Source organism: Loxodonta africana, chromosome 12 (assembly GCF_030014295.1).
Source record: "Loxodonta africana isolate mLoxAfr1 chromosome 12, mLoxAfr1.hap2, whole genome shotgun sequence".
NCBI lineage: Eukaryota > Metazoa > Chordata > Mammalia > Proboscidea > Elephantidae > Loxodonta > Loxodonta africana.
Window position 1 is genome coordinate 96,360,265 of NC_087353.1, and position 9,655 is coordinate 96,369,919.

Consider the following 9,655-nt stretch of genomic DNA (forward strand, 5'->3'; position numbering starts at 1 on the left):
TGCTGAAGCCAATCCTGGTCCTCCCACCCCAGGAGGACGATAGAAATAATTTCTAGGGACATGTTTTCAGTAGCCAACACTGGGCAGGCCAGCCTCCAGACTTCTTCTGGAACTGTGCTTGGCCACATCGCTGGCAAACTCATATTCACCCAGCTTAGCCATCACTACCTCCTGGAGGCCCTCCTGGATTTCACAGCCAGCTCAGGATACGCCAGCCCTCCCTGTCCAGGACAACTCACCTCATGGGCTATGCACTGGGGGTCCAGGGACAGACCAGGCTTGGTTCTTGTTTTTGAAGGGTGACGGTTTAGTGTGGGGGGCACAAATGCCTTTGCAAATCTGATGATAGCCATAAGCCTGAGCCCCTGAAAACTGCATGTCCCCCCTTTAAAGCTGGGCCAGATCCTCCTGGTTCTGCCTAGCCCTGTTTCCTTTTTTGTAACCTGAAGGCCCTGGAGCCACAGATCTGCACCCAGTGTGTGTTTGCTGGGAGTGGATGAGGGGTGATGGGGTGCAGCCTGGTCCAGCTGCCTCGACTCTGATGTGACAGTGCTGGGTGCTGCTGTGGTCCTTGACAGCACAGCTGTCCTGCAGCTTGGCATGGGGGCCCCCGAGCCTGCCCTCCTGGGCCAGGCCCAGTGGTCAGCGGGGGGTGGGCCAGGCTTGGCAGAACTGCTCTGTGGAACTACCCCCTCCCCCCCACTGCTGGGCACCCTGAAGGTGCTGGCCGTACCAGGCTTCCCAGCTCCAGGGGCCCACAGGGGCAGCAGCTGCTGGACAAAGACATCATTCACGGCCTCCCAGAGAGGCCAGTCACTGGTGGTGGGCTGAGCCGTTTACATCTGTGCTTTTGTAAAGTGGACAGTGTTTTTTGGCCCCTGAGGCACAGCTGGGCCATACTTACTATCTTGAGGCCAGAGAAGGGAGACTGAAGCTCCATCGGGGAGGGACTCCCTTCATGCCACATGACTTTAAGCTGAGGTTCTGGGTAGGAAGCTGCCAGGGCGGCCTGCCAGAAACCCAGGACTACCAGTCCCTGTCCTTTCCTAGAAGAGGACCGAGAAGCTTGGAAGGGGCCTGCCTTTTGCTTGGGGCCACCCAAGGGGCCTTGACCCTGCCTCTGGACCACAGCCAGGCCCAAGCCAGGGCCCAGGCCTAGACAGGTGGGCAGTTCCTGGGCAGGTGTGAACTGAGGCTTCCAGAAAAGTCAGGCTCAGCCTTACCCCAGACATGAGGCTGAGGAATGAATGGGAAGGGGGCCGAGGGGAGGGGAAGCAGTAACACCACTAGGGTTGTTGTCACCCAGTGCAGTAATTCATGGTGTCACCCCCCCATAGACCGCCTCCCATACCAGACCATACAGGATCCTTAGTAATGTTTTTTTTGTACTGATGTTACTGGTAAATTGTAATTCCTGTATATTACTTCTTCTTTTCCTTTAATTACTACTTCCTCCTCAAAAAAGTTATTTATATAGATTCTCAAATACTAACTACCACAATAATGTAGCTAAAACACCAGAAAATTTGACAAAATCAGCTATTATAAAAACAAGGGCCTCAACGAAAACAACAGTGTGTGCTTCTAGCAGGTACAGACGAAACCACATGATTGGAAGCATCACTGTAATTGGGTAATAATGACGGCTCTGACCAGAGCGCATTAGAAGGTTCAAAAAGTAAATTAGCAAAGAGCTGTAGATACATGTTAGCTGGGCTCACGAAAATGTTTTTGTCGTTATCACTAACTACAGGGATATTTTTATAGACAGTCATTTTGGTCTCACCCCTCTGCTGACAGTGTCAGCCAGTGCAGTCTGCACCACCCCCTCCCCAGTGAGGCCAATGGTAGGAGGCCTCTGGAAAGTTCCCTTGGCTCGCACAGAAGGCTGTGCAGCCAGGAGAAGTTCTGTGGCCTTCGGGTTTGCTGAGTTTAGTAATTGCACATTGATTTGATTGTTAGTGTGTGGTCTGGGTGGCGAAAGTGGTTAAACACTCGACAACTAGCCAAAAGGTTGGTGGTTCGAACCCACCCAGAGGTGCCTTGGAAGACAGGCCTGGTGATCTGCTTCTGAAATTTCAGACTTGAAAACCCTACGGAGCACAGTTCTACTCTGTACACGTGGAGTCGCCTAGGTTCAAATTTTGGGTCTGCCTCCTCCTAGCTGTGTGAATTGGTCATACTTCTTTGCCCACCCCTCCCGAAGATTGACTGATATTTTTAATTGAAGTAAAATTCACATAACAGAAAATTAACCATTTAAAGCGTAAAATCCAGTGGCATTTAATACATTCATGATACTATACAAACATCAACTTTATCTAATGCCAAAATGTTTTCATCATCCCAAAAGGAGACCCTGTTCTCATTAAGTAGTCACTTCCCGTTCCCCTTTGCCCCATCCCCTGGCAACCACTAAACTGCTTTGTGTTTGGTTAGAATCTGATGACCCTCCATGCCACTGTGAATAAGGCAAAAGTTGCTGTGGTGACATGGGGGCTCCCTGGGACAAGTCGAAGAGGGATGGAAACAAGATGCAGAACAAAAAAATTGCAGCCCAAACCAAAGAAACAAAGAAAAACAACTCAGAAATAAAGCTATGCATTTCTATATTTAAATATCTACTAATATATCAGCTGTCTGTCTATCAAAGGAGCCCTGGTGGTGCAACGATTAAGTGATTGGCTGCTAACCGAAAGGCTGGCAATTCAAACCCACCAGCCACTCTTCAGAAGGAAAAACCTGGCGATCTTCTACCATAAGGATTACGACCGAGGAAACCCTACAGGGCAGTTCTACTTCGTCACATGGGGTTGCTATGAGTTGGAATCGACTCAAGGCACTCAACAACAACATCCATCTGTCTGTCTATCTATCTACATAATACATTTCTGAAAAAGAGAAAGGTCTGGTAGGATGTGGTCCAAACACAACTAAACAACAGCACTAAGGCACAGGAGGAGTCCCTGCACGGCCCAGTGGTTCATAGCTGGACTGCGAACAAACAGGTTGGCAGTTCAAACCCACCCCGAGGCACCTCAGAAGTAAGGAACGGTGATCTGCTTCCAGGACTCGACTCGATGGTAACTAACAACAGAGAAAGCACAGAAGAGAAATTTAAAATTTGTCAGGTTTTAATTAAAAATTTTTATTACAAAAGATTTCACATATAACAGAAAACATTGAAGTGTCACAAACCTATAAAGTATAAATGAAACAATAATCCATATTCTTTTTTTTTTTTTGGACTGGGGTCTTTTATTTTCATTTATTTATTTATTTTTTAGTATTTTTATTATGGAAATCTTCAAACATTTATTGGAGTCCAGAGAATCGTGACGTGAACCCCCAGGTACTCACCAATATTTGAACGCAAATCCCAGGCATCACACCATTTCACCGGCAAGTATTTCAGTGAGCATTGCTGACAGATAAGGATTTTTTTTGTTGTTTTTATGTAACCACCACTGTGTGCTAATTATGTCGACATCTGGGTTTTCAAGAGAAACTCTTCATGTGTTATTATTCCCATTGGGCAGATGAGAAAACTGAGGCAGAAAAGTGAAGCAGCGTGTGGAAGGTCTGGAGCCAAGTCTGGATGACCCAAATCAAGGCCATCTGACTCCCTGGCCCAGTTTCTTGACCTCTTGGCTGGCTGTACCTTGTAAATTCATTTCAGAAAGTCAGTGCCCAGCCCAGGGAATTCCCCGAGGCTGCTTGGCTGGGGACAAGACCACATGTCCCCACCTGGGGTCAGGAGCCTCACTTAGGGAATTGGGTCCAGGATGATCTGACGAGCCCTTCCTGGCAGCCTCATTTCCCGCCTTGGTGCCCGATGACCAGCCAAGAGTCGCTCAGCCCTGGCCTTAGCCAAGCTCCTCACTGATCCCTGGCTGTGCAGCTCAAGTGGCACCTGGGATCCCGTGGGGCCCAGGGACACAGCGTCCATGTCCTCGACCTTCCCGAGAGGGACTGAGGTGAGGCCTGAAGAAAGGTCCCTGTGACCTGCTCAGGGGGCCCAGTGTAATTGAGACCCATGTCCGGCAAAGGCACAAGGCAGGGACACTCACTCGGCACTGGTGCGGAGCAGGGAATGAATTTTGAAAATGCTCTTTTGCTGAACTTGCCTGAGATTTTTGTTCCTATATTCTTTCCAACCATAATTAATTATAACTTCAAAAACAAGATGAGTTCTAAAACATTAGACGAGGTGAAACAAGCGAGGCACAAAAGGTCACATGTTGTATATGATTTCATTAAAAAAAAAAAATTTTTATTTTTATATGAAATAGTCAGAATAGGCAAATCCATCAAAACAGAACACAGATTGGTGAGTGCCAGGAGCTAACCAAAAAAACCCAAACCCACTGCCATTGAATCAATTCTGACTCATGACAACCCTGTGTGTTAGAACTGCTCCATAAGGTTTTCTTGGCTGCAATCTTGATAGAAACAGATTGCCAGGCCTTTCTTCTGAGGTACCACTAGGTAGGTTCAAACTGCCAACCTTTAGGTTAGTAGTCAAGTGCAAACCTTTTGACCCACCCAGGAACCTGCCAGGAGCTAAGGAGAGGTTAATTTTAATAGATGTGGAACAAAAGCCATTATTATTATTACTTAATTTTTAAAATAGACAATATAGTACAGTCACTTAGTTCGAATATCAAAAAACGTGAAGAGGTCCACCCAGTTCACCCCTTACCACTTCAGGTAACTGCTGTTGCATTTTTTTCTTGTGTGTCATTTTTTTTTTAATATAAAGACAAGTAAACATGAATATAGATTCTTATTTTTTCTCTCCGTTTTTAAACTGTATTTCCAACCCTGCTTTTTTTATTTACTTAATGGTGCTGTTGTGCTTGGGTCCATAAGCAGCTGAGTACTATTCCACTGCATGAATAGACTGGAGTTTATTTCATCAGTACCATATTGCTGCAGGAGTCTTGGTGGTGCAATGGTTAAGCGCTCAGCTGCTAACTGAAAGGTTGGTAGTTTGAACCCAGCATGGCTCCACAGTGGAAAAGACCTGTTAATCTGCTCCCATAAAAGTTACAGCCTAGCAAACCCTATGGGGCAGCTCTACTCTGTCCTATAGGGTTGCTATCTGCCGGATTGACTTGACTTGACGGCACCTAACAACAACAATAATATATTGATGGACATTTAGGTTGTTGCTGTTGCTGGTTTGCTTCGGCCAGAGCCCATCCCAACAGTTAAGTCCTCAGCCACGAACCAACATGCTTTTTGTGTTACTTTTTGCCTGGCCCTGGGCCAAACACCAGATTAAAAAAAAAAATGTCCAGTCTTGGCTTAGGAGCCCTGGTGGCACAGTTGTTAAGTCCTCAGCTGCAGACCAAAAGGTCTGTGGTTTGAGGCCGCCAATCCCTCTGTGGAAGAAAGATGTGGCAGTCTGCTTCCACAAAGATCTACAGCCCTGGAAACTCTATGGGGCAGTTCTACTCTGTCCTGTATAGGGTTGCTCTGAGTCAGAATCGTCTCAATGGAAGTGGGTTTAATTGGTTTAGTCTTGGCTTGAATGCCCTGGTGGTGGGGAGCTCACTCTTTTCTCTATCCAAAGCCTGTATGTTGTTGTTAGCTGCCAATGAGTTTATTCCAACTCATGGAGACCCATGTGCACACAGTAGAACTGCTGTGACCTTTTGGAAGCATATCACCAGGCCTGTCTCCTGAAGAGCCTCTGGGTGGGTCTGAACCACCAACCTTCTGGCTAGTAGTTGAGCACTTGACTATTTATGCCACCCAGGAACTCCAAAGCCATTGTGGTGATACTTGCCCTGCTTTAGGCTGGGTGGGGGTTGGGGGGAAAAGCCCTGGCTCACAGTGGCTCTGGCACAGAAAGGTGTCCTGTGGACAGGGTAAGCTGCCTGATGGCTGAGCTACGACCCCAGGTCCTCAGAGGAGGGAAGAAAAAAAGCATCTTTTTAAAAAACAAGACATTTTTTGAAGTGAAATTCACATTACATAACATGAACCATTTCAAAGCATACCATTCAGTGGCATTTCGTACATTCACAGTGTTCTGCAACTATCACCTCTATCTGGTTCCAGACTTTGTCATCACCCTACAAGGCAGCCACTCCCAGTAAGAATGGCGTGGTGGGCGGTCTGACCTCTAACGTCACGAGGGGGCAGAGTTAGTATTAGTATCCACGGCCCAAAGCTGGTTCCTATGAGGCCAAGGTCGGACACGCTTCACCCTCCAACCTTTTCACCAATTCCTATACCAGCTGGCCCTCCCACGGCACCCTCTTCAACTCTGCCGGGTTCCATAATTCGGTGCGATGGCCACGCCCAACTCACAGCCCATACTCATGATTATGAGGTTTATTAGGGAAATAACAGTTACAATTCAGGATTAGGAAATATTCAGGATACAGTTCTTCAGTAAGGACAGCTTCTCGGCTGTGCCCACAGGCAGGCCTTTCCTGGCCCTCGGCCTCTCGACTCCTCAGGCCTCTTGGACCAGCCTAGCTTCTGCCCTGTTCAGGCAAGTGTTACAAAGTTCTTCAGCTCCACCAATCACTGCCCAGAGGCACCCCACTCCGCCAGCAAGCCTCGGGTCAAAGGCGCTCAGCTATCTAGCTCCGCGGGCCAGAAAGCCTAGCTCCACCGACAAGTGTCCTGAGGCACCCCATTCCACCAGCAAGCCGCCTGCCCGAAGGTGCTCAGCTCTCTTGCTATAGTGAGCCTGTACGCCCACTGTAGCCACCTTGCTCTGCCAGCTGGAAAGCCCACCACACCGTCTTGTGGTAGTCTCCTGGTTCTGCTGCTGCCGGTTCTCTGCCGCACTTGCTGCTTCCCACTGTCTCTGGGTCTAGGAGGGTTACAGCTCTCTGTCTCCTGGGTCTAGGAGATTCTCAGTGCAGGGATCCCGGGTCCAAAGCACGTGCTCCACTCCTAGCTCTTCTCCTTGGTGGTAGTGGCTCTGCCCTCTCTGCTCGCTTCTTTCTCCTTTTATCTCTTGTAAGATAAAAGGTGTGACTCAAGTAGGGCATGAGTTGAATAAGGTGGCAAGGGTGGTGACTGGGGTAGTGGTGGTGACTTGAGTCACACCCCTCCAGCAAGGGGGGTACTCAAGATACATCCCACCTTGATCTGCTTCGTTAACACAATGGACAACTCGCTCCTAAATGGGACCATAACCATAAGCACAAAGCCAGAATTTACAACACATCACAAAATGGAGGATAATTACATCAGATCACAAAATGGAGGATGATCACATAACTTCCAAATTACATCATTACATAACTTCCAATTATGGCCCAGCCAAGTTAACATATATAACCATCACAGGTTCCATACACCTTATTTCCATAGTTCCACCCAGTCATTGTGTAGGAGTCACAAAGACTATGCCTAGAAGGGCCATATTAAATAATTCACTGCACCATACCCACCCTGCTCCTGGCAGCTACTAATCTGCATTGTCCTTATGGGTTTACCCATTCTGAATATTTCGTGTGAATGAAATGATACGATATGTGTCCTTTTGTGTTTGGCTTCTTTCACTCAGAGTAGTGTTTTCAAGGTTCATCCATGTGGTAACATGTATTAGTACTTCATTTCTTTTTATGACTGGATAACATTCCATTTTATGGATGGACAACATTTTGTTTATCCATTCATGAGTTTATGGACGCTTGGGTGGTTTCCACTTTTTGGCTATTGTAAACAGTGCTGCCATGTACGTTATTGTGTTCATGAGTGTACACATACTCCTTTGAGTACCTGCTTTCAATTCTTTGGGGTATACACCTTCCGGGCACTGTTTGAAGAGCATGATGTATATGGTGACCACTTTGTCCTCGTTTGCCCAAGACTTTCCTGGTTTAAAAACTGAGTCCCAAGTCACAGGAACTCTCTGAGTCCCAGTTCATGTGTGTTAACTCCTTCAGTCCTCTCAGTTATCCTCCTGATGCATCTACTATTATTATGCCCCTTTTAGAGACGAGAAAACTGAGGGCCAGAGATGTGAATGCGAACCCAGGAAACCCAGTTCTCGCATCCAGGCTCCATTACTCATTAGGCCTTGCCAGACTTTTATCCTCTCTACCCAGGTCTGACAGAGGGGCAGGCGCCCCCAGCCCCCTCCTGGCCTCTAGCTGCAGTGGTGGCCCCAGACCAGGGCAGGGCCAGTTCTGATCCTAGGAGGTGGATTCAGTATACTCCATCCCACAGCCCTCCCACCACACCTGAGGCAGTCAGCTCTCTCCTCTGAGCCTCTGGGGTTAGCCAGAGGCTGGGGTCTCCCTAACTAGGTGGAGGGCTTCCTGAGGGCTGCATTGGGTCCTGAGGATGGCAGAAGGAGTGTCTGACTGAGCTCTGTGCCTCTAGGGACTCTCAGGCTATTCTAGCATGGGGGATTTACCTCTTGTAAAAAGAGGAAACTCCCCTTAGGAATCTACCCAAAAGACTTGAAAGCAGGGACTCAAACAGATACTTGTGTACCCAAAGTTCACTGCAGTATTACTCACAACAGTGAAAATGTGGAAAACAACCTAAAAGTCCATCAAGAGACAGATGGAGAAACAAAATGTGGCATATACATACAATGAAATATCAAAAAAAAAAAGTTGCCTTTGAGTCCATTTTGACTCACGGCTACCCTACGTGTGTCAGAATAGAGCTACGCTTCACAGGGTTTTCGATGGCTGATGTTGTGAAAGTAGATTGCCAGGCCTTTCTTCTGAGGCACCTCTGGGTGTACCCAAACCTCCAGTTTTTTGGTAAGTTAACTGTTTGCACCACCCAGGGATGACAATGGCATATTATGTAGCCATAAAAGGAATGAAGTTCTGATACATGCGACAATGTGAACGAACTTTGAAAACATACTGAGTGAAAGAATCAGACACCAAAGCACAAATACTGTATGACCCCACTTATATGAGGCATCTAGTATAGGCAGATTTATAGAGACAGAAAGTAGGATAGAGGTTACCAGGAGCTGGGCAGAGGGTAGTGGGAGTTAGTGTCTCATGGGTAGAGTTTTTATTTGTGATGATAAAAAAGATCTGGAAATAGATAGTAGTGATGGGTACATAACCTTGTGAATTCACTCAGCACTGCTGAATTGTACACTCAAAAAATGGTTAAAAGGGCAATTTTTATGTATATTTTACCACAATAAAAAGAATAAAGAAAAAAAGAGGAAACAGAGTTCAGAGAGGTTGAATAACTTGCCCAAGGTCACACAGCCAGTTAGTTACTTGGTTTCAAGCCCAAGTCTGTGTGACCCACTGTTGTTAGGTGCTGTTGAATTAATTTTTGACTCATAGTCACTCCATGTGATGGAGTAGAACTGCCCCATAGAGTTTTCTAGGCTGTAATCTTTACAGACGCAGGTCTTTCTCCCATGGAGCGGCTGGGTGGGTTTGAACCGCCAAGCTTTCAGTTAGCAGACAAGCACTTATCCGTTTTGCCACCAGGGCTCCTCACATGACCCATTAAACCAAGAAAACCAAACCCATTGCTGTCAAGTTGATCCTGACTCATAGTGACCCTATAGGAGAGAGTAAAACCGCCCCATAGGGCTTCCAAGGAGCGCCTGGTGGATTCAAAATGCTGACCTTTCGGTTAGCAGCTGTAGCACTTAACAACTACGCCACCAGGGTTTCCACATGACTCATTA